Genomic DNA, 24086 nt, shown 5'->3' on the forward strand with positions numbered 1-24086 from the left:
TCCTGAGCGGACTTCGCTGGTCGCAAGCTAGGGCGACCGCGCACTCGCAGGCTGACTGGGTGCCAGAGCTCGAAAATCCGCCCAGCAGGCACGACGGCAGGCGGGCGGGGACGGAGGCGGCGAGGAGAGCGCCACCCAAGCCCTCAGACAAGAGAGTGTGACAAGAGCGGGACGAGGGCAGGAGCGTCCCTCAGCGCCCCGGGGGCCTCGACACGAGTGTCCGGGGAGCGATCTGCCGTTGCCGGCGCTCGCGGGGCTCGGGGGCGGCGCACAGGGACGTCCCGGAGTGACGTGCCCACTCTTCCCACGGTAGCAGCGGCCGCCGAGCAACCGACGCCCACTTCCCTCTCCAACGGCTCCGGCCGGGGCGGCGCGCGGCGCTGATGACGTCCCGGGGGGCGGGACTTCCCGCCCCGCGCAGCCGCCGCGCGTCCGGACGAGGTCGGCTCGGCCGCGCTCGGGGGTGGCGGCCGGCGGGCTGAGGAGGCGGCGTGTGTGCCGAGGAGGCCGGGCCGCGGAGGAGGAGCCGCGCTCGTCGCCGCCGCCCTCTCGGCCCTCCCGAGTTTCCCGGGCTACCGCGGCTTTAAGCCCCGGGCGTCGGTGCCCTCGCGTACGGCCCGGCTCGGCTGCAGCCCGCCGTGCGAGCGGCCGCCGGGGGCCCGGCCAGGCGGGGCGGGCCGGGCCGACTCCCCAGCGCTGGCAGCGTGCGGACCCCGCGGCCCCGATGCCTGGGCGAGCAGAGCGGAGTGGTTGGTGGTGGTCGGAGCTGTGCCGGGGTCCCCCGGAGGCGAGCCGCAGGGACCGAGTGTGAGTTTTGTAAGTAACCTCTCTTTTTTTTTTTTTTTTTCTTTTAGGCGTGCTGGGTGTCTGGTTCGAATCCTGCAGCGCTCCTCCACCCCGCCCGCCCTTGATCCCGGGTTTTGCTTCCTGGTAAAGTAGTGGGAGCGCGTGGTAGGAAGGCAGGCCCTGAGACGAGTTCTGGATGGTTTCCTCTCCCCTCTTTTTGTAAAGCACGCGAAACACCTTACGCGCCTTTTTGGTGCACTGCGGCATGGTAGCCAGCTGGGCAATTCGGCTCAGGGTAAAGCACCTCCAGTTTAATTGGTGGTGGGAAAGCTACGCTGTCATTTTCCTTGTCCGTAAAGACTGTTGGAGCAGTGGTGTGTGCAGGTGTTTCTGCGGGGAGGTCTGAAATGTGTTAGGTGTATTTTGGGCTTGATACTTGGGCAAAGTTTTGGTCCAGTGTCTATCATAAAAGGACACTTGACTTTTAAAAATGCTTTGGTCACCTTCAAATTATCAAGGCAAGTCCTTCCCAAAGATGTCTAGGATAAGGATAAAATTTGTTCCGAATTTTTTATATAGGACGAGTTCATAGTATGTTCAGACTGTTAGTATAAACTACTAAACTTCTGTCTAAAGAACTGAGCAGGGTGTTAAAGCCGTGCTTCTGTTACCAAGCAACATCATCGTAAACAAGTCTAATATTCAACGAGAACAGAATTAAATGTGGTCTATTAATATGAGTTCATAGTTCTCCGAATATGTGCTTTTAGCCTATAGGTGGTTACATTTCTTACCTTTTGTATTCAGATTGATTTCAAACTAAAATTTTTGTTTGTTTCTGTTTTGTTTTTCGAGACAGTGTTTCTCTGTGTAACAGCGTTGGCTGTCCTGAAACTACCTTTGTTAGACCAGGCTGGCCTCGAACTTACGAAGATCTGCCTGAGTCTGCCTCCCGAGTGCCGGGATTAAAGTGCACCACCACCGCCCGGCTCAAACCAATTTTATTTAGAATTATGAGAATGCTTTGATTTTTTTTTTTTTTTTTTTTTTCTTTTTTCGTGTCACACATGACTCTTTGGAGAGTTGCAGATAGATTTGAGTTGTTCTTTGGTTGCTGTTCCGGAGTGCGCTGGGTTTTTCTCTTTGAGTATTTCTTTTCTAATGAGTATGCAGGCTGTATTTAATAATAATCTGAAATAACAAGATAGTAGCAATTGAGAGTTACATACATTTGAGAGACTGCAAAACAATACAAGTTTTTAGGCCATGGTATAGCAGTAACCTTACTTTCCACTTGTTGAACCCGTAATGATATAACTTGAATGGTAAATGAAGCTTTTAATTTAATTTACTTTACTAAGTGGTCTGCTTGGTGGGGAAAGCAGTTAAGACAGGGTCTAGCTTTCTACCCCAGGTTTACTTGGAATTGGCAATTCCTGTGCCTCAGCCTCCTGAAATCTGGGACTAAATGAAAATGAGGATATAACTACTACAAGGTATGGTTGAGGAGAAGGGTTTACTGTAGATTAAGGAGAGAACAGCCAGAGGCATCAAAAGAAGTCCAGACTGAACATGTCTAACAGAGTAGACCTGGCCATGAGGAGAGAGGGGGAGAGCAAGAAAGGAAAGAGGAGATAGGTCCAGGAATAGAGTCTAAAGCAGAAGCAAGAGCCAAGAGAGCGAGTAGCCAAATTGAGGTTATATAGGAGAGAGAAGCTGGGGAAGGGGAGACAAGCTCGGGAGCTGGAGAGGTTTAGGGTGGGGGTTGGTGTGCCAGCCAGGGTGACTCTGTAGAAGTGCTTGTGAGTTGGGACTGAGGGAGCCTTGAGGCTAGCTTAGATCTTGATATGCTAATAGCATCTCAGGCATAGGTTAATGGAACGGCCTTATGTCCCTTATAGAGATAAGAATGACTCCTTTTAGCTATCTTAAGTCCCTGAGGGCTGTTTTTGTCTAAAAGCCAGACTTTGGGAAAAGGAATTTCATGGGGTCTAACAGGGGGGACCACCAGCCTGAATGATTGGCTTAAATGATCTTTTTGTTGCTGTTTGTTTCTACTTATTTGTTGTTCTAAATTGAAGCTTGGTCTTGTATTTTAGCTCTGGCAGATGTCTTCCCTGTTGACTTTGAACACCTGGCAATTCTTGTGGCTCAGCCTTCCCAGGGCTAGGACTGCTTGTATGAGCCACATTCCTGTAAACTTAGAGATTTGAAACTGTGACAAATGAAGTCTTTACATGCAAACTATTAGCAATGGGAATTGGAACATCAGGCTTATACACCGTACTAAGAACCTATAGATTTCATTTTAGTGCTTGCTTCCTGTGTCCTTCAAATGCTGAAGAAATGAGCCATGACTAGTGCTGGAGTTATTGGCAGTTGTGAGCCCGCCTATGTAGGTGCTGAGACCCGGTGTCCCTGAGAGCATCAAGCCCTCATTAACTGCTGTGCCACCTCTTCAATCCCTCCCTCCCCAAACTTGAGTTCTTGACTTACAATGACATCTTCAAAATTGTCGCACTTTGGCTTTCCAAGTTCTTATTCATTATGGAAAAAGTGCCTTTGTCCAAACTAATTTCTCCTCCATTATCCTTTAAACCTGCTTTCTCTTTCCTATCAATCTTAACTTCTTTCTGCCCTGCCCCAGTTTCTGTCCTTTTTTTTTTTTTTTTAAATCTAAATTATACCTTTTCTTTAAGGTTCAGTTTCATCTTGACACTTGAAATTCTACAGTATGTATTTGTGAATCTTACTTTTTTGGTACTTAGACTTTATGGTTTTTTTTTTTTTTTTTTGATCTTGTCTTCTTGACTGGATTAACCTGTTTCATGAGCATATCCTTTGTTTTTTTCTAAACAGAAATTGTTGAAGGGATGTTTCTTGGATGACAAATGTTCACTTGAATCCCTGACCCTTCCTACAATATAGTAGAAGTTAGACACAGTTGAAAAATGTAGGAAAGGCAGCAATAAACCACAAGATAGGAGATTAAAGAATGGGGGAATCAGCCAGGTGGTGGTGGTGCAGGCCTTTAATTCCAGCACTCATGAGGAAGAGGCTGGTGGATCTCAGTTCCAGGCCAGCCTGATCTACAGAGTGAGTTCCAAGACAGCCAGAGTTACACAGAGAAACCAAACTAAAATAAAGCAGAAAAAAAAAAAAAATCAAAAGGAAAGGTTTTGTTCCTAGAAAGTATGAATATTTTCGAATTTCCCATGACATGAGCATCACTAAGAACTCCCTCAGGAATTCTGGCTCTGCTCCCCCTGGGCTTGGTGTTGGTCAACTCCCTGGTTCTTTCCTAGAAGAACCTTAGTTTTAAAATGTGAGTGCCTTTAGTCTTCGATTCATTTCTTCCTCTTGCATCCTCCTGGTCTTTCTCCATTTCATTTCACTTCTTTCCATCCGACTTTTTGCTCAGTCAGAATTTATGAAACTCAATCATTTGCTTCTCATAAATTAGCAATCCTCTGAAGTTCATTACTTGTCTCTTTTCTGTTAGGACTGTCCTTTCTGGATTACAGAAAGAGCACTGACTGTCATGTCAAGTCTAGCGCTATTTCTTCGTGTTTGAGCAATATTCTATGAGGAGAGAAGCCAAGGAAGCTAGAAAATGCTCCGTTACTGCTTTCTGTATATTGTGACTCTAAAGTACTTTAAGAATTAAAGTTTAGCGAAAGGATGACCTAAAATCAGATCTTATCTTTTTGGAAAGTACTTGTCATTCTCAAACTCTGTCTTTAAAATTGTTGGTAATTTTAATAAGCTTGCCAGAAATCTCATGTCTGCTGCTTATAGCAAAGAGTGGCTTTAGGTGAAGGTATAAAGAGGCGAAGTTCAGTATTGAGTTATTTTATAAATCCTGGCTTTAATTTTAGCTGAGCTTGCCAGCCTAGCTTCTAAGTGGTTGCCCAGTAACACAGCTGCAGTAAAACATAGCAACCACTGAAAACTATGGGGATTTTCAGGGTGCAGCCTAGCTTTAGTGTTCACTTTTATCCTTCTCATCTACATCACATTTTACTTTAAAGCAGATAGAATGTTAAAGAGCATATAGTGTATGACCTTGAGTATAGTTTTCAGGGTGGAGATGTAACTGCTTGTACATTGTTTTTCGCAGAGTTGTATTATAAATGCTTTGAATAATAGTGTATGTAAAGGATATCTGAAAAGACTGGATCAACCAAAAATCTGTAGGAAGCCATTAATTAATTATTACTATCTACCTTTACAGCTTGGATATATTCCTAGCTAAAATTAGAGTTACGTTGAAATGTAGTTTTCTGGTGACTTCCAGAGTTTTTTGGAAACCTTAGATCAGTAAACATAATTTTATAGACTGGTTTTGTGTGAAAAGAATCAGAGATCCAGGAGAGCAGTCTGAGTGGGCATGTTAGTGTTTTTATTTATTTATTTTCCTTTTTTTTGTCAACTTGACACAAGCTAGAATCATCTGGAAGGTGGGACCTTCAATTGAGGAATTCCCTACATCAGATTGGTTTGTAGGCAAGCCCCATAGGGCATTTCTTTTCTTTTTCTTTTTTTTATTTTTTATTAATTATACTTTATTCATTTTGTATCCCCCCCATAAGCCCCTCCCTCCTCCCCTCCCAGTCCCAGCCTCCCTCCCTTTTCTGCATGCATGCCCCTCCCCAAGTCCACTGATAGGGGAGGTTCTCCTCTCCTTTCTGATCTTAGTCTATCAGTTCTCATCAAAAGTGGCTGCATTGTCCTCTTCTGTGACCTGGTAAGGCTGCTCCCCCCTCAGGGGGAGGTGATCAAAGAGCAGGCCAATCAGATTATGTCAGAGGCAGTCCCTCTTCCCATTACTAGGTAACCCACTTGGACACTGACCTGCCATGGGCTACATCTGTGAAGGGGTTCTACGTTATCTCCATGAATAGTCCTTGGTTGGAGTATGAGTCTCTGGGAAGTTCCCTGTTCAAATTTTCTTGTTCTGTTGCTCTCCTTGTGGAGTTCCTGTCCTCTCCAGCTCTTACTATTTCCCACTTCTTACATAAAATTCCATTCACTCTGCCCAACAGTTGGCCATTAGGCTCAGCATCTGCTTTGATAGTCTGCACAGCAGAGGCTTTCACAGGCCCTCTGTGGTAGGTTCCTAGTTTGTTTCCTGTTTTCTTCTTCTGGCTTTCAGAGGCCCTCTGTAGCAGGTTCCTAGGTTGTTTCCTGTTTTCTTCTTCTTCTGATGTCCATCCTCTTTGCCTTTCAGGTGGGGATTGAACATTTTAGTTAGGGTCCTCTCTCTTGCTTAGTTTCTTTAGATGCACAGATTTTAGTGGGTTTGTCCTATGTTGTATGTCTATATGAGTGAGTATATACCGTGTGTGTCTTTTTGCTTCTGGGACAACTCAGGATGATCCTTTCCAGGTCCCACCATTTACCTGCAAATTTCATGACTTCCTTATTTTTCATTGCTGAGTAATACTCCGTTGTATAGATGTACCACAATTTCTGCATCCATTCTTCAGTTGAGGGGCATCTGGGTTGTTTCCAGCTTCTGGCTATTACAAATAAAGCTGCTACAAACATGGTTGAGCAAATGTCCTTTTTGTGTACTTGAGCCTCTTTTGGATATATGCCTAGGAGTGGTATGGCTGGATCTTGAGGAAGTGCTATTCCTAGTTGTCTGAGAAAGCGCCAGATTGATTTCCAGAGTGGTTGTACAAGTTTACATTCCCACCAGCAGTGGAGAAGGGTTCCCCTTTCTCCACAACCTCTCCAGCAGGTGTTGTCACTTGAGTTTTTGATCTTGGCCATTCTCATGGGTGTAAGGTGAAATCTCAGGGTTGTTTTGATTTGCATTTTTCTAATGGCTAATGACATTTCTTTAAGTGCTTCTCTGCCATTCAGTATTCCTCTACAGAGAATTCTCTGTTTAGCTCTGTTCCCCATTTTTTAAGTGGAATACTTGGTTTGCTGCTTTTCAGCTTCTTTAGTTCTTTATATATACTGGATATGAGTCCTCTGTCAGATAAAGGGTTTGTGAAGATTCTTTCCCAATCTGTAGGCAGTTGCTTTGTTTTGATGATGGTGTCCTTTGCTTTACAGAAGCTTTTCAGTTTCATGAGGTCCCATTTATTGATTGTTGCTCTTAGAGCCTGTGCTGTTGGTGCTCTGTTCAGGAAGTTTTCTCCTGTACCAATGAGTTCTAGGGTATTCCCCACTTTTTTTTTCTAGCCGATTTAATGTGTCTGGTTTTATGTTGAGGTCTTTGATCCACTTGGACTTCAGTTTTGTGCAGGGTGATAAGTATGGATCTATTTTCATTTTTCTACATGTAGACATCCAGTTGGACCAGCACCATTTGTTGAAGATGCTATCTTTTTTCCATTGTATGGTTTTGGCATCTTTGTCAAAGATCAGGTGTCCATAAGTGTGTGGGTTTATTTCTGGGTCTTCTGTTCGGTTCCATTGATCCACCATTCTGTTTCTGTGCCAGTACCATGCAGTTTTTATAACTGTTGCTCTATAGTACAGCTTGAGATCAGGGATGGAGATACCTCCAGAAGATCTTTTATTGTAGAGGATTGTTTTAGCAATTCTGGGTTTCTTGTTATTCCATATGAAGTTGAGAATTTTTCTTTCCAGGTCTGCAAAGAATTGTGTTGGTAATTTGATGGGAATTGCATTGAATCTGTAGATTGCTTTTGGTAAGATGGCCATTTTTACTGTGTTAATCCTGCCAAGCCATGAGCATGGGAGATCTTTCCATCTTCTGATATCTTCTTCTAATTCTTTCTTCAGAGACTTGAAATTTTTTTCATACAAGTCTTTGACTTGCTTGGTTAGGGTTACACCAAGGTACCTTATGTCATTTGTGGCTATTGTGAAGGGTGTTGTTTCTCTAATTTCTTTCTCAGCCCTTTTGTCTTTTGTATACAGGAGTGCTACTGATTTTTTTGAGTTAATTTTGTATCTGGCCACTTTTCCTTTTTTTTTTAATTTATTTATATATCTATTTATTATAATTTATTCACTTTATATCCCCGTTGCAGCACCCTCCCTGGTCTCCTCCCAGTCCTTCCTACCCTCCCTCTTCTCCTCATATGTCCTTTCCCTAGTCCTCTGATAGGGGAGGACCTCCTCCCGTTGTATCTGGCCCCAGTTTATCAGGTCTCATCAAGGCTGGCTGCATCATCTTCCTCTGTGGCCTGGCAAGGCTGCACCCCCAGGGGGAGGTGATCAAAGAGCCTGCCACTGAGTTCATGTCAGTCCCTGTATTCCTTAATAGGGAACCTGTACCCTTTACTGGGAAACCCACTTGGAAACTGAGCAACCAATGGGTTTCCTTTGAACAGGGGGTCTAGGTCCCCTCCATACACAGTCCTTAGTTGGAGTATTTTCTCGATTAATGACTGATGTGGGAGGCCCCAGCCTATTTTGGGTGGGCCATCCCTGGGCAGGTGGTCCTGGATTATGGAGGAAAGCTACCTGAGCAAGCCAGTAGAAGCAAGCCAGTAAGCAGAATTTCAGTGTGGTCTCTGTTTTGGTTTCCTCCCTTGAGTTTCTGCCCTGGCTTCCCTCTGTGATGGACTGTTGTTACCTGGAAATATAAACTGAAGTAAACTGCTAGTATGGTGGCTCTCCCCTTTAATGTCAGCAGAAGAGGCAGAGGCAGGTGAATCTCTGAGTTCGTGGCCAGCCTGGTCTACAAACTGGGTTGCAGGCCAGTCAAAGCTATACCATGAGGCTGTCTCCAAAACCAACAAAACAGAGAAGCAAACTCTTTCCTAAGTTATTTTGGTCATTGTTTGATCGTAGCATTAGAAACCAAGCTAAGGTAGTAAGTCCCTTAATCTTTCTTTGTGTATTTCTCATTTGAAAAAAATAAGTCTTTGAAGACTTTCAGAAATTCTATAGTTCCAATGTGAACAACTTATTTTTACTGTTATCTGGTTTAGTTATTTGAATTTTCTTCTATATGCCCTGCCGTATACTAGACACTGGGGAAATGTGCTGTCTCAAGTGTTTTATTGTCTACTGTCTGAAACTGAGGAAAGGGATGAAATAAATTGTGATTTAACACAGTAAATGCTATAAGGATAAATGTGATTATATTTTGGGACATGTAGAAGGACACTCAGACTAGATCTAGAAATTGAATACAGTTTGAGGGTGAATACAGACATATTCAACTTGGGCTGGAGGGAATTAAGTCAGGGAATACTATGGAGAAAAAGTTTCTGGGAGAGAGAGGGGAAAAAAACAGAGCCACTAGCAATAGTGGTAGCAAAGATCTTGGATATAACTAACAGGGAAAATGTTTGGGATTGGAAACAACTAGACACCTGTATGCAATGTGGAGATGGAGAAAGCAGTGAGAACTAGAGTCAGATCTTGGAAGACAAAGCGTATGCATATCACATGAGCTTACTGATGGAAATTGTTGTTCAAGAAACGACACTGTAACACTATCTGTAAACCTGTCTCTGGAAAGTTTTCTTCTGTAAAGATATGAGCTTGTTAATGAAGACACCTTTGGTTAGTAGTAAAACAGAAAAGGAGTAAAACAGAGGGAAGCCTTTGGAGTCTCTCTCTCTCTCTCTCTCTCTCTCTCTCTCTCAATTTGTTTTTTTCAAGTCAGGGTTTCTCTGTATAGCCTTGGCTTTCCTGGACTTGCTTTGTAGGCTAGGCTGGTCTCAAACTCAGAGCAATCCACCTGCCTCTGCCTCCCATAGTGCTTAATACCCAGCTTGAAGCCTTAATTCTGAAGTTAAGTATTTGCCATTAATATTTTTATTGGAAACATTTAGTGGAAAATGATACGTTGCTAAACAATTGTATGCTATAAAAGAAGGCAAATTGTAATGCCTGACTCAGTCATAGTGGACATAATGCTGCATTGTTTTTTATTCATTTTAATGTTAGGAACTCTTGTAAGATAAGTACTCTTTCTTTTCTCTCCTTCCATACTTCTAATCTGTATCTTTTAAGATTGATCCAGGGTTGAAGAGATGATTTATCTGTTAAGAGTACATGTTGCTCTTATAGAGGACCTGGGTTTGATTCTCAGTAACAACCATTTGTAACTCCAGTTCCAGGGGATCTGATGCCCTTTTCTGACCTTCAGGGGCACCAAGCATGCATGTGGTATACATACATGCATACGTACATTCAGGTACAATACTATCACATATATAAGATATATAAATCTAATAAAAACATTGATCAGAATTCCTGTTTTCTACATGGATGATAGTCCACATTTTCTATAATGAACATGTTAAAGTGTCCCTTTTTAAAAATTTGTACATATATATATATATAATTATCATAAAAGTTGTTTATGTTTGGATATTAAAAAAATTAGAGCTGATTTGCAAAGTGTCTTATATTTCATATTTTTTCTAGTGTTTTGAAGTGAAAGATTTTTAAAATTTTTTTAAGTGAAAAGGTTTTAAAGGAAGTCCAGTTCATCTGTGTCTGTTCATGTGTACTATTCTTTGTTATTTTATATATATATATATATATATATATATATATATATATATATATGTATTTTTTGGGGGGGCTTCTAATCCTAGGTTACTAAGATTTTCTGTGTGGGTTTTCTTTTATCTTTTTCATTTATTTCTAGGATCTATATTGAAATAATTGTATATATGTATAAGATTAGGGTTCGAGTTTTTTTTTTTTAATGTGGCTGTCATATTTTCCTAGTATTGTTTGTTAAGAGACTATTTTTTTCTTTAAGTTGTTTTGACGTTTGTAAAAATATCAGTTGAATAAGCAGCAATGTAAATATTTATTTTTAAACTTTGAATTCTGTTTAAACTTTCTGTTAATAGTTGTGTGTCTCTCCTTACTCTAATACCATACTGTCTAGAGTAGTTCATGTCTTTTCCATTACCACAGATTTAGGGTCCTCTTCTCAGTTCTGTTAAAACAACAAAACAAACCTGAGATTTGAAAGGCTGGTGGGGGGGGGGGGGGGGGTAGAATCGCTAATTTAAAAAATTAGATCTTTGATTTTTCTTAGCTTTTTTCTCAAATTTTAGCGTAAGAATCTTGCACTTTTGTTATGGTTTAACTTTCCCCCTTTTCCTTTTTTTTTTTTTTTTTTTGGTTTGATTTTGAGATAGTGTCTCTATGTTGCCCTGGCTGTCCGGGAACACTCAGACCAGTGGTTCTCAACCTGTGGGTAGCAAACCCTTTTGTGGGGAGGGGAGGAGGGAAAGGGGTGTTGGGCTGACCTTTTCATAGGGCTCACTTAAGACCATCAGAAGACACAGACATTTACAGTTCATGACAATAGCCAAATTACAGTTATGAAGTAGCAATGAAAATAGAATTACGGTCAGGGATCACTACAACCTGAGGAACCGTATTAAAGGAGCATGGCATTAGAAAGGCTGAGAACTGCTGCCATAAACTATGCTGGCCTTGAATTCAAAGAGATCCACTTGTTTTTGCCTGTCTCCTGAATATTTGGTATTAAAGGCATGCACCACCACATCCGACTCATTATATTTTTTTTTCTAAAGGAATGTGTAATTTTTGATGATTTTGTGAAAGGACTGTTCTTAATTTGATATTCATACTGTTCATGGCATGTGTATAAAAATATAGTCAACTCTTGCGTATTTTCATGTAGAGGACCATATCTGAAGAACTATGCCTTTCTTTGCAGTTTGTTATTCATTAATTCATACTTGCCTTGAGTTATGGTATAGATTGTGCAATAAGATGTTGCATAGAAATGTCGAAAGTGCGTTGTTCCTGTTCTTAAGGGAAAAGCAAGCACATTTTCACTGTAAAGTGTGATAGTAACTAGAATTTAGCCTCATACTTTTCCTTAGATACTTTATCAGATTGAAGAAGTTCCTTTCTGTTCCTAGTGTTAGTTGTTGTTGTTTTGTAACTTGTGTGTGTGCATGCATGTGTGAGTGTGCACACTAATGTCACAGTGCAGATGTGGGGGTTTAGAGGACACCTTTTGTGGCATGGTTCTTCTTTCCTTCCACCTTTAACTGCTTCCCGGGATTGAAGGATCAGTCATCACAGTTTGTGTGGCAGACGATTTTACCTACTGAGTCTTCTTGATGCCTTTAGTGAAGGTTTTTAATGTGTCTTTTTCCCACATACCCCATATCATTTTTTTTCTACTCATCCAGTGAAATGATCATCTAGTTTTTAGTTTTTATTCTGTTAGTATTGTTTATTAACTGACTTTTGTAGATTAAACCATTATTCCTGGATAAATCCAGTTTGGTCAAGTTATGTAATCTTTCTATTGTTAAATATGGTTTGTATTAATTTTGTTAAGTAATTTTTATATTTCTTTTTCTGATTTCAGATTCATCAGCTTTTATTGAGATAACACTTTTCTTACTGCTTGTTTTGGGCTTACATGTATTTATTTATTTTTTATTTGTTTGTTTTTGCTGGTATGAGAAAGTGCATTCATGTAGCTTCATTCATGTCTATGTAAGAGCTCTGTCATTGAGCAGCTCCAGCCCCTGAGTTATGGTATTAGAGGTGTACAGGTATGTAATACCCTCACTCTTCCGCTAAGGTGACTGTGTGGGTGTGGAGGTGTCTGGAGGTGTAGCGGTGTATAGTGCAGTTCTTTTTTAGTGAGATCTTTGCTCCTGTCTGTTTCAATCTAAATACTGTTAGCTTCATTATGTACCTTTTGAGTCGTATTATTGTATCATTTATTCAAAATATGATTATAAGGATTGAGGATGTCGCTAAATTAGTAGAGTGCTTAGCTAACATGAAAAAAACCTTGGGTTCGCTCTTCAGCTTTGTGGGGTGGTACATGCTTGTGATCTTAGCACTGAGAATGCAGGGGCAAAAAAAAAAAAAATCAAATTCAAGGTTATTCTAGGCTACATAGCAAGATAAAAGCCTACATGGGCTACATGAGACCCATTCTCCAACAACAACAAATACATTAAACATTTTTACCTTGTGGCTGGGTGCGGTGGTGCATGCTTCTGATCTTAGCAGCTGGGAACCTAGGCCAAGCCTGCTTGCCACAGTTTGTTCCAGGCCAGCTAGGGCCGCACAGAGAAATCTTGTTTTGAAAGGAAAAAAACCAAAACAAAACCCAAACCAAAACAAAAAAAAAAAAAAACTTTTACCTTGTGAGATTTTTCCTTCCTTTGATTCCTGTGTTAGAAGTATGTTGAGTACTAATAATTGAGGTTTTAAAAATAATTTAATTAATCCTGTTTTTTTCTTTAAAAAATTATTTTATGTGCATTGGCGTTGTACCTGCATGTATGTCTGGGGGTGCTGGACTTAGAAGGCATTGTGAGCCACCATGTGAGTGCTGGGACTTGAACCCAGGTCCTCTGGAAGAGCCACTAGTGCTCTTAATTTCTGAGCCATCTCTCCAGCTCCCCCAACCCACATACTTGCTGTTGTGAGCCACTTACTTTGTGGTGCTCAGATGGCATACTTTTTATGATTGTGTGTGTGCTATGCACGTGTGTGTGTGGAGGTAGAGATCGAGACCAGTGTCTTCCTTAATAGCTCTCCACCATATTTTTTACATAGGGTCTTTTATTGAACTTGGAGTCACTAATTCGGCTAGACTGGCTGTCCAGCAAGTGCCAGGACCCTCCTCTTCCACCTCCAGATTACAGGTGTTGACCATTGTATCTGGCTCTTTGTGTGGGTGCTGGGCATCTGAACTCAGGTCCTTGTGCTTATGTGATAAGCATTTTCTGTTCTTTATCTTAAACTACTTTTGTGGCTCAGTGGATGGTAGGTACATCCTGGAGAATGTTCTGTGTATTCACTAAGGATGTATATTGAGTATGGTAACACACACCTGTAATCCCAGCACTTCAGAAATTTAGGCAAGAGGTCATGACTAGAAGACCATTCTGGGCTGTATAATGAGTTCCTGGCTAGCCTTCTTAGCTAGTGAGAATCTGTCTTAAAATTTACTTATATATTTTGCAGTGGAATAGTCTTCAGGTGGCATATTCTGTCAGTTATAATCATGGTAATTTTAATAAGGTCAGTTAACTCCTGTATTTTTTTTTTTTAATATTTATATGGTATTCTTCGTGCATGTATGCCTACATGCCAGAAGAGGGAACCAGATCACAGTATAGATGCTTATGCACCACCATGTGGTTGCTGGAAATTGAACTCAGGACCTTTGGAAGAACACAGTGCTCTTAACCTCTGAGCCACTCCTGCAGCCCGCCTGTATCATTGCAGTCTTCACTTTTTAATTGTCTCCTGCTTTGTGTTTTTTCCCCTTGTAGTTCCCCTTGTTCTGTTGGATATATAAACACTTGTCATATGTGGTAGACTGATCCTTTTGTCATTACTAAATATTAGGATAGAATATAAGTAGTATTAGTAATATTTCTTGTTTTACATTGTTTGTCCCCTATAGCTGTTCTAGCTTTCTTATGATTACTATTTGTATGCCTTAAATTTTTTTTGGTCCCACTTCCTTTAACATGTCTATGTTTTTGAATCAAAGAAATATTTCATAAGCAACAAATAGTTGTAAAAAAACAAAACCAGGTTAACATTCTCTGTCCTTGGAATGTTATTCATTAATGCTTAGTATAGTTGTTGATATTGTGGATTTATGCCCTTTTTCCAAGTTTTCTATTTGTTTTGTTTTTTTTTAATTTTCCTTTCAATAGCTTTGAAATATTGTTCAGTGTACCTTTCAAATTCTATTGATTTCTTTTGCTGTATTTTTATGTTTTTTTAGAAATTATAATGTGCATTTTAATTTATAGCAGTCTTTTTCAGAGTAATACTAAATTCTGTTAAATTACAGAACTTCCCCCAATATAGCTCTTTCTTTTTTCTTTTGATACTATTATCATACATGTATGTTATAGTTATGTATAACATGCCCAATCATACAGTATTATAGCCATTCCTTTTTGTAATTTAATGTCATTAAATGAAGTAACACTCTCTACTACTGAGGCTAGCCTTATTTATTTTTATCCTTGGTTTCTTGTGCCTGTATGGCTTTGTATTCAAACAAGAATTAGCATGATGTGTTGGAATTGTTGGATGGACCTGTGTGTAGCAAGGACACACTTAAATCCAGGTTATTTTCAAGTCTGTCTTGGCTTTACTTTTTACTGGTATTCTTGACTCTCTGTATGTACAGCTCTTCAGGATATGTGGGTAGCCTGTGCCTGCTTGGGCCTTTTGTCTACATGTTTGCAGTTTTTGTTCTCTTTGGGCTAGTGGATGATTTATCAAGTCCCTATGGTTTTCTTTACTTTCTAGACCTTTGTAAAAATCCCTAGTTGGTTCCTTGCTTGCCCTAAAGAGGCCCTAATCTGAGGCTATGGGAACTACTGTCCATCTCTGCTTGTCATGGAGTTCTACTTTGACAATGCATCAGAAAACAAATTGCCTTCAAATGCTGTGGCAGTTGTTTTCAGTGTTACACTCTGAACTCCTTCACCGATTTGCCTGTGTGAGGTGATGGGAACAGTCAAAGGTAGGAATACTGTGGACTCATGTTATTCTTACCTATACAGGTTGTTTTCATGATTGAACAGTTGGAGTGTTTTAATTCTTTGGTTGGGTTCCAGAGTATTGAAATGGCTGGGTTTTGGCTATTTTTGCAAAAAGGATTTATAACTTTATTCTCTTATGTTGGAACTAGGAAAAGTGTATGGCTTATGACTGAAATTCTTTTCTGGAGGATAAAACTTATTTTGTATTTTGTATTATTCATAATTCTTTGAACAATGTTATATACTTATTAGTCACTTTAAAATATACTTGAATTAATTTTTTCTCAAGTATCAGTTGGTTTGTGTTTCTTAAATATGTTTTGTTTGTAATTTTTAAAAAATTGAAATACAGTTGCATCATCTTCCCTCTTCTTTCTCTCCTCCCCTTCCAATCCTGTCTGTGTAACTTTCCCCCCCTTGCTCCCTCTTGAAATCATGATCTCTTTTTCTTTGTTGTTGTTACACATGTTTCTTGGATTTTTTTTTATAAATGCAGTGATATTATCCTATTTTTATCTGAATATGTTTTCACTGCATAATTATTTTGACATTTAGGCATTCCTTATTATTCTTGAGTCGTATTTCATTACATAAATAATATACAATTTGTTTATTCACCTCGTGATGGGTTTGTGTTTAAGTCTCAAAGCTGTTTTGAATAGTTGTGTGAAGTTATTATTGGGACACATGCTTTCAGTTCTTAAGTGTGAATACCTATATATGTATTGGCAGGATTACATGGTAAGTATAGGGTATGTGAACATACGTGTGCAGCTTTTTTTCTGTTTGGGCTAGTGGATGATTTATCAAGTCCCTATGGTTTCTTTCCTTTCCATCTCTGCTTGTCATAGAGTACTTTGACAATGTGTATTCATGTGTGCATGTGTGTGGTATGTGGTTGTACCAGTGGTTATCTTCTGGTGTTATTCCTTAAGGAGCTGTCTCCCTTGTTTTTAAAGACACTTTTTCTCATTGGTCTAGTATTCATATAGGATTATATTTTGGTGTTATAGGTCAAAAAATCTTTATGTTCATTTTTTTTGTGTGAATGAGTTTAAGTTATATATCAAGCAAAAATAAAAGAATAAGTAGTGATTATTAGAGAGAACCAGCAGATAACAAAATGTCAAATTGGGCATTCACAGCATCCCACAGAGATTGACTGTAGTAGCCTAATTGGGAGAGCAAACTAAAAGTAAATCAGGGACCTATAATCACACTGTAGAAATTGACGGGGAAGTCCTCTTAAGGCAGTCCTTTGGAGGTCAGGGTTGAGAACATGGCAGAGCAGAGCTTCCCCTTTGGCAGGGCTTCCAAACACAATAGCAAGTATCAGATATATAAAACATCATCATATTGGGTGCTTATAAACACTCAGCAGAAATCGACTGGGGGAACCGAGAAGTCAGCTAGGGTTTCTAATTGGTGGAGGGGCCTCTTTGCCCTCTCAACGGATGAGTTTCCCATGGCTGAACTTTGAGCTTCCTGTTGCCACTGCAGTATTACAAAAAAAAAAAAAGAAAAATTGTTAAGTGTGAAACAGTTGTTTGGCAGCAGGGCAGGCAGCACTGCAGCTCTAGAAATGGAAGAGAATGATTCAAGTCAATAGGTGAGGGCTGGCAAGATGGGGCAGCAGGTAAAGGGTTAGACAGGCAAGCTTTTCATGACCCGAGTTTGAGCCTGGAGCCCACATGAAAAGTTGGATATGGTGTGCATCTGTAATCCCAACGCTTCTGTGGGGAATGGAAGGTGGAAATGAAAATTGCCCAGAAACTTACAGAGTAGATATCCTTCAGTACACACTGCAAGAGCAGAAGGTCTCTCCTGAGAGAGACCTTGCCACAAAGTAGAAGGCGGGAATTGACTTCTGACTGTAGCACATATACACCCATACTTAAGGAAATAGTAAATATTTTAAAACTCAGCAAATGAAGATGAATCGGCAGTATTGATAGTTCGCTGCAAATAAGAGTTGAAGATAAGTTATGTACTAGGAAATGAGGGAAAGATAACACTAGCTGACTTTTAAAAGGAAACTGCTAGAAAATTTGAAGCTAGTGAGTATTGATTTAGGGAGCAAATTTCTCCCTTATCCATTTTATGTCCATGGCTGAGACCTCCCCTCCACAAGAAGGGACCATAGCAAATCAAGAGCACACAAATTTACTCTACCCACCACACTTTATGAGCCTACGGATTGAACATAGAGCTTCGCACATGGTAAGCAAGAACTGTACCACTAGGCTATACACCCAAGTCCCACTATACCTTTTATGTGACACGGAACCTTTAGAAATGAAGACCAAAGTGAAACAGGGAAATCCATGTATTTCTATAGTCATGTAGAAGTGTGCTTGAAGGACAACAGGGATAGCCTAATGGTAAACTAAGAGGGATTTAGCGAGATTAGTTAGCTCATGTTCTTAGGCCTCTGTCCTTACTCTTTTGTCTAGGCAGAGGCAGGGTCCCTGTGCAGTGACGGTCGTATGCAGGTAGGTCAGATAAATATTTGATCCAATTTTAGTTAATTTTCTCCTGCTGTGATAAAACAATGACTAAAAGCTACTTATGGAGAAATTTCTTTGGCTTATAGTTCCAGAGGGATAAGAGTCCACAGCAGGGAGACATGGCAGCAATTGATGGGCATGGTGGCAGCAGCAGGAAGCTAACTTTAAATGGGAAGCAGCGAGAACAAACTGGAATTAGGACGAGACTATAAAGTCTTCAGTAAGACCCACCTACAGTGACACACTTTCTCCAGTAGGACTGTACTACCCAAACCCTTCCGAACAGCACCACCAACTGGTAACCAACAGTTGGAATATCCAAGCTCATGAGAACATCTCAAACCACAATCCTCGAGAGTATGGAGGAAAAATGGTGTGGGAGGAGGTTGACACACCTCTTGCTTCTGTTGTTTCCTATTGTCAAAGTACACTATTTTGGGGAAGTGAATTGTTGAGTCCCATCATTGAGCTTCCATTGTAGATGGACCATATAAATTGAGCTGGAGGTATGTACTGAAAGAGGGATTTGGGAACTTGGATGTGTAGTTGTGACTCGGAGAGAAGCAGTAAAAGAGCTGTGAGAGGGGCAGTTGAACTTTTCTTACAGGGATGGTACAATGGACCAGACAGTTGTCACGGTGAGTGAAGAAAAGAGAAAACATGTAAGAGAATGAGATGGGTCAGAAAGATGGGAACGGATTGTGACATATAGCTGCCGAGAGAGAAGAATGTATTTAAAAGCTTGATAAAGTGTGTGCATACAAATATTAAGTAAGTTTTTGCTGCTAGTATTTATTAGCATATCTTATTTTTACTTTGGTTTTTGAGACAAGGTCTCATTATATGGACTTGAACTCAGACCTGCCTGTTTTTGCCTTTGGGATTAAAGGTGTTATGCCACTGTACCCGGCACCTTAGTATATTTTAAAACAGTATATTTGATGAAAGGTCATTGTAAATTACCCTCATAATTATTGGTTCAATCAAGACTAGGATGTTTTCATATTTTAAATGCATAATGTTTTTAATTGGCAAGAAAAGAGTAATGATACTTTATTTTTATAGTTTATAAGTCATGTGTTACTATTTTCATGTAAAGAAATCACTAATGTTAGAAATTTTGCCCTGAAATATAAAGGTAATTTTTTCCATCATTAAAAAAATTTAGTTCTGCTAATACTATTGTCAAGTGCAGTGTTTTGTATTTATAGCATTACAAAGTACTTATCATATTTACCTTATATTAAGACTTCTTTAGAGTTTTTTCTTTCAAGTTTCCAAATGGATTATTGTATATGCCTAAACCACCTCAGTGCTGTGGTCTTGGAATTGCTGATTTTCTAAACCATCCTTGTATTTCTGCTGTAAAGTTTGTATAATTTGAAAAGTTTTACCACAAGGTGTCATTGTAACCTATAAAAAGAATTTCCTCATAAACACGTGTAACCTCAGTTGTACAATTTTTATATTTCTTTGTTTTTAAAAAAATTTTTGTTTCATCTCTATATTAATTTTTAGATGTTAAGATTTATACATGGTTTTTGGAATAAAAGGGAAAGTAAAGTAGCTCTTGTTCTTGGGTTGTTATATTTTTTGCACAAACATATGCTTTCCACTCACAAATTTCTGAAGAGTGTGTTGCTATAGAGATGGTTTGTTTGAAGGAAAGAATAAGGAGGAGCAGCAGCAGGTGGACATTTAAGGAACAAAATCCACATTTTCAAGTCTTTGTTCCTGACAGAGCCGGCTTTAGAGTTTACCCCTCTTATGAAATCCTTTTGAAGGTGGATTCTGAGAGTTTTACTGCAGTGTATTCAAAGTTAGCCCAAGTGCTTTTGCAAAGTTGCTGTGCTTGATTTTTTTCATTCCTTTAATATTTATGTATGTATGTGGTATGCAAGTGTGTATGTTTGTACACATCTATGTGGAGGCTAGAGATTGACATCAAGTGTCTTTGGCCTTAATTTTGAATCAGGGTCTCACTGAACTTGGATTGATTGCCCAGGCTGGCTGGCTGGCCGGCCAGCAAACCCCAGGAATCCCCCTGCCTCTGCCTCCCCAGGTCTGAGATTGCTGGCAATGCTAGTTTATGTGAGGGCTGGTCATCTGAACTCAGGAGGTTCTCATGGTTGTGTGGCAAGCACTTTAATGACTATGCCATCTTTTGACATTAAAATGAATTTTATTAGTTTTGAAGAAAAGGGTGTTCATTGCTGTTAGCTCCTTTCCCTTTGTCTCCATATTCAAGATTATTTTCTCAATTGCTTGCTTCTATTAGCATAGTTCAGGCCCTCATTATTTTTCCATACATTTATATTCTTTTTCTTCTTTATTCCTTCTGATTCCTCAATATGGAAAGGTTTCTACATGTAGAAATACCGGTTCACAACTGTCTACATCTTCAGTTACAGGAGATACAGGGGCCCTTCTGACTTCTGCTGATACTGTACTTACTTACATTCTGGTGCATACACAGTAAGAAAATAAAAGTTTAAAAAACCTGAAAAAAAGAAAAAGAAATAACTTTCCTAATTATTATTTTCTGAAGTGCAAATCTGACCTCACCCTGGATTCCTCATCTGTCAACAGCTTAAAATCTTCCATTGACTCTCTAATTATTAACAATAAACTATGGTTGTCTGTGCTTCTCGTCCAGGTGTCAACCATAATGATGTTCTTCTCCTTCATTTTGCGTTTTGTACCATATATATATGAATGTATACATGTATCTATATACACACACACATATTGCACATCTGCCTTGGTTTTAGTTTAGAAGTATTTTTGGTTGGTGTCTCTGGCCACATCTCTGATAAGTATGGTTCTTTCCTCTCTGCCCTTATACTACTTACAAATATGTTTGTTTATTATTTTAAGGCTTTCTGAATTGATGTTTTGAAAAGGTAACATATGCAAAAGGTAAAAAAGTTTTAAGAGTCCAAAGAAAATTAGATGGTATATTTTCTGCAGTTGCTGTTTATGTTTTGTGATGGTTTGAGTAAGAATGGCCCCCAAAGCCCAATATGTTTAAATAATTAGTCCCCAGTTGGTAGAACTGTTTGGGAACAGTTAGGAGGTGTGGCCTTGTTGGGAGAGGAAGGTCACTGGGGCTGGGGCTCTGAGGTTTTAAAAGCCTTCACCATTCTCATTTAGCTTTCTTTGCCTTCTACTTACCGATAAGGGTGTAAGCTCATAGCTACTGTTCCAGCTTTGTGCCTTCCTGCCTAATGCTGTGCTCCCTGCCATGATTGTCATGGACTCACCCTCTCAAACTGTAAGCCCCAATAAACTTCCATAAGGTGCCTTTGTAATGGGGGAATCTTATCATGGCAATAAAAAAAGTAACCAAGACATATATATTTGTTAGCTTCCTATCTTGATGAAAATAAAATACTTAAGTTTCACAGAGAAAAGCTTTATTTTGGGTTATAATTTGGAATTTCTAGGTTACAGTTGTGCAGGTCTACTTGGGCCTTTGTCCTGCGGCAGGGATGGGTAGTGAGTGATGTATTAAATGTTAGGTCTGAGAAGCCAAAGAGAGAAGGGCCTGGAATCTTACAATCCTCCCTAGGGGCATGCCCCTGGTGACCTAAGGACTCCCTAAGGACTCCCATAAGGAACAGTGGGCAGTCTTGAGTTTTAGCCATGTGGCCTGGGGCTGAACAAAGGGCTTTACACTACTCATAGTGCTACCCTGGACGGTCCTTTAACATCGACACCTTTCGGGCATGTTTAACATCTAATATGTTTGTTTCACTGACCACTATTAACTTTTTGATAAAGGTGTTCTTCTAATTTTATATTTACCCAATAGTATATCTGCCATAAAATAGGTGCTTAAAAGGGAAATCTGTAGTTTGTGACTATGGGCCAGCTCTTCCTTGCTGAGGAGCTGGCTTGAATTGGTAGTCTGCATGTGTTGGTATATCTCTCATACTTTCATTGTAAGTAGACTTGTCGGTACATGTGGTGTGGTCATTAAATAAATACTGGTTGATTAATGTGTCTTTTAAAAAGGGTTTTTTTTTTTTTAAATTAACCTTTCTATTGAAGTTGTCTTTTACATTATTTCTGGCTGTAATTTTTAAAAATAGTTTCTGACAATTATGTCAATTACAGTGAAAATATAATTTTTTTTCTTTGTAAAGTTTTCAAACTATGTTATACAGCTCATGAATAAAATTACATCAGGATTTACTTAAAGAATGTATTTCAGGATACATTGAATCATTGCATACCATTTTGTGTATTAGCTGTGTGGTGGGGCTATGAGCAGAACAGACTGTGTAGTATATATACCAATTGTGCTGCTCATGCTTTCCCACCTTACCTGCCACAGAGCCTATACTGAAAAACCTTAAAATGAATTTGAAGTATGATTTTGTTAAGAGTCATCTTTGCATTTTTAAATCACAGCATTAGAGAGATTTATAATTTATTACAAATAAGCATTTGAAGTTGGCTGGCTACAGTATTTTACTCTTTAGAATTTTATCAGAGTTAAGTTGTGCAGCAGTAGAAAGTATGATTGTAAGAGAAGATTAACATTGTAATTCAGTGTTTGGTGGTTGATTACTAACCACTGGAATACATCATATCATCTTTCTTTCCTCTTTCCCTGACTTCCCCTGTTTTTCTCTAAATCACGGTTATAGAGGCTGGCATGCTGCCAGGGCTCTGAAGGGTCTGCTCCCAGCTGCACTTCAGGTTCTGGCAGAGTGTCAGAATGTGACATTTATTTGCTGTACAGAACATGAGATGGCTGTCCAAAAGGCCGAGGAGTGACTAGGGCAGTGTTGCTTTTGGCTTTTGAAGAAATGCTTAATTTCTGTTCATAAATGAAGTAAATGCCTGATGAAGGTTATCACTAGACTTTTTAATACTTTGAAAAACAACACTCACTTTGGGGGCATGAAATATTTAAAGCATTGTTTTGAAATGTTCAAAGGCATAGAGCATGTGCTTTTTAATGAAATGTATTTGGAAGCTTTCCATAAGCATCAGCAGCTGTGCTTTTTGAATGTCTTGAATTGCCACACTTTTGGGCAGACATTGTACTATTCACTGCTTTAAAAAATTGAATGCATAAAGAGAAGATGTAATATGTAGGTCTGTAGGTATGGGATCAGTCAGAAGTGGTCACAAGGACATGTATGTGTAATTATGTGATTGTTATGTAGTTGCAAAGAAGGGGCAAGGAAGTGTTTGGTGTTAGAGCTGCCTTTCAGAGACATCCTGTAAGTATTCATCACTAAGAGGCTCACTAAGATGCTTCACCTTTTCTTATTACTTTAAAATAATCTTTAAAAAATACTGTTTATGTGTATGAATGTTGCATGCAAGTATAGATGTGAACTATGTGTGTGGGACCTGCAGAGGCCAGAAGAGGGCATTGAGTTTCCTGGAACTGGAGTTGGAGAAGATTGTTAATCATCATGTGGGTGCTGGAAGCTGAATCTGGGTCTTCTGAAAGAACAACTATGATCTTAGCTGCTGAGCCATCTCCCCAGCTTCTGAATTATATACTTTAAAAATCTGCCTTATGGATATATTTAGTTGGTCAACTTCATTATAGGCACATGTGAGTACACGCATGTCTCTGTGTGTGTGTAAACTTCATTATAGGTGCACGTGAGCATACTCATGTCTCTGTGTGTGTGTGTGTGTGTTGAATGTCTGATTTATAGTTAGGTATCTGAGTCACTGAACAGTATATTTACTGGTTGAAATTAAAGATATCTTACTATCATATCAGTTTAAAATTATAGTACAGATTTTGAGTTTGATAAAAAACATTAGCAGTAAATAGAAATTTGGTGTTTTAGTGATCTGTGTTGGGACACAGTCTGTGGAGTCTTGTAACCTCTGTTCCTCCATAACATGGGTTGTTCTTGGAATGTGCTTCTGTGCCCCTCCCAGGTGTAATAAATAGGAGTGGATTTACTTTAAATTACCCGTCATCTTACCTGTTATTATTTAGAATGATGTTTCCAAACATGAGTTGTCCTTGTAACAGTATACAGCCTAAACTCTAAACTCATGTGACCTTGCCCTTGTATACTGCTTGAACTCAAGTGAACTTTGTTCATAATGACTTTGTCTAACCCTCAGAATATAAATTGCCTGATGTCTTTCTGGGTTTGGCTTCCCTCACTCAGGATGATATTCTCTAGTTCTACCCATTTGCCTGCCAATTTCATGATTTCCTTGTTTTTAATAGCTGTGTAGTATTCCATTGTGTAAATGTACTACATTTTTCCTCCTTCCTTCCTTCCTTCCTTCCTTCCTTCCTTCCTTCCTTCCTTCC

At 39.6% G+C, this 24086-nt stretch overlaps 1 protein-coding gene across 2 annotated transcripts in view; it reads left to right on the forward strand.

The window, feature by feature from the left end:
• Positions 1–453: 453 nt before the first annotated feature.
• Cep83 (centrosomal protein 83) overlaps positions 454–24086 on the forward strand; it is a 106515-nt gene continuing 82882 nt past the window's right edge. The window contains exon 1 of one of the 2 annotated variants that reach the window (XM_055627918.1): positions 454–816. The gene's annotated coding sequence lies outside the window, so the exon portion shown is untranslated. The remainder of the gene's footprint in view (positions 817–24086) is intronic. The other variant, XM_055627917.1, reaches the window with a different exon arrangement.

The sequence above is a fragment of the Psammomys obesus genome, unplaced genomic scaffold (genome assembly GCF_907164565.1).
Source record: "Psammomys obesus unplaced genomic scaffold, mPsaObe1.curated_primary_1811, whole genome shotgun sequence".
Classification (NCBI taxonomy): Eukaryota; Metazoa; Chordata; class Mammalia; order Rodentia; family Muridae; genus Psammomys; species Psammomys obesus.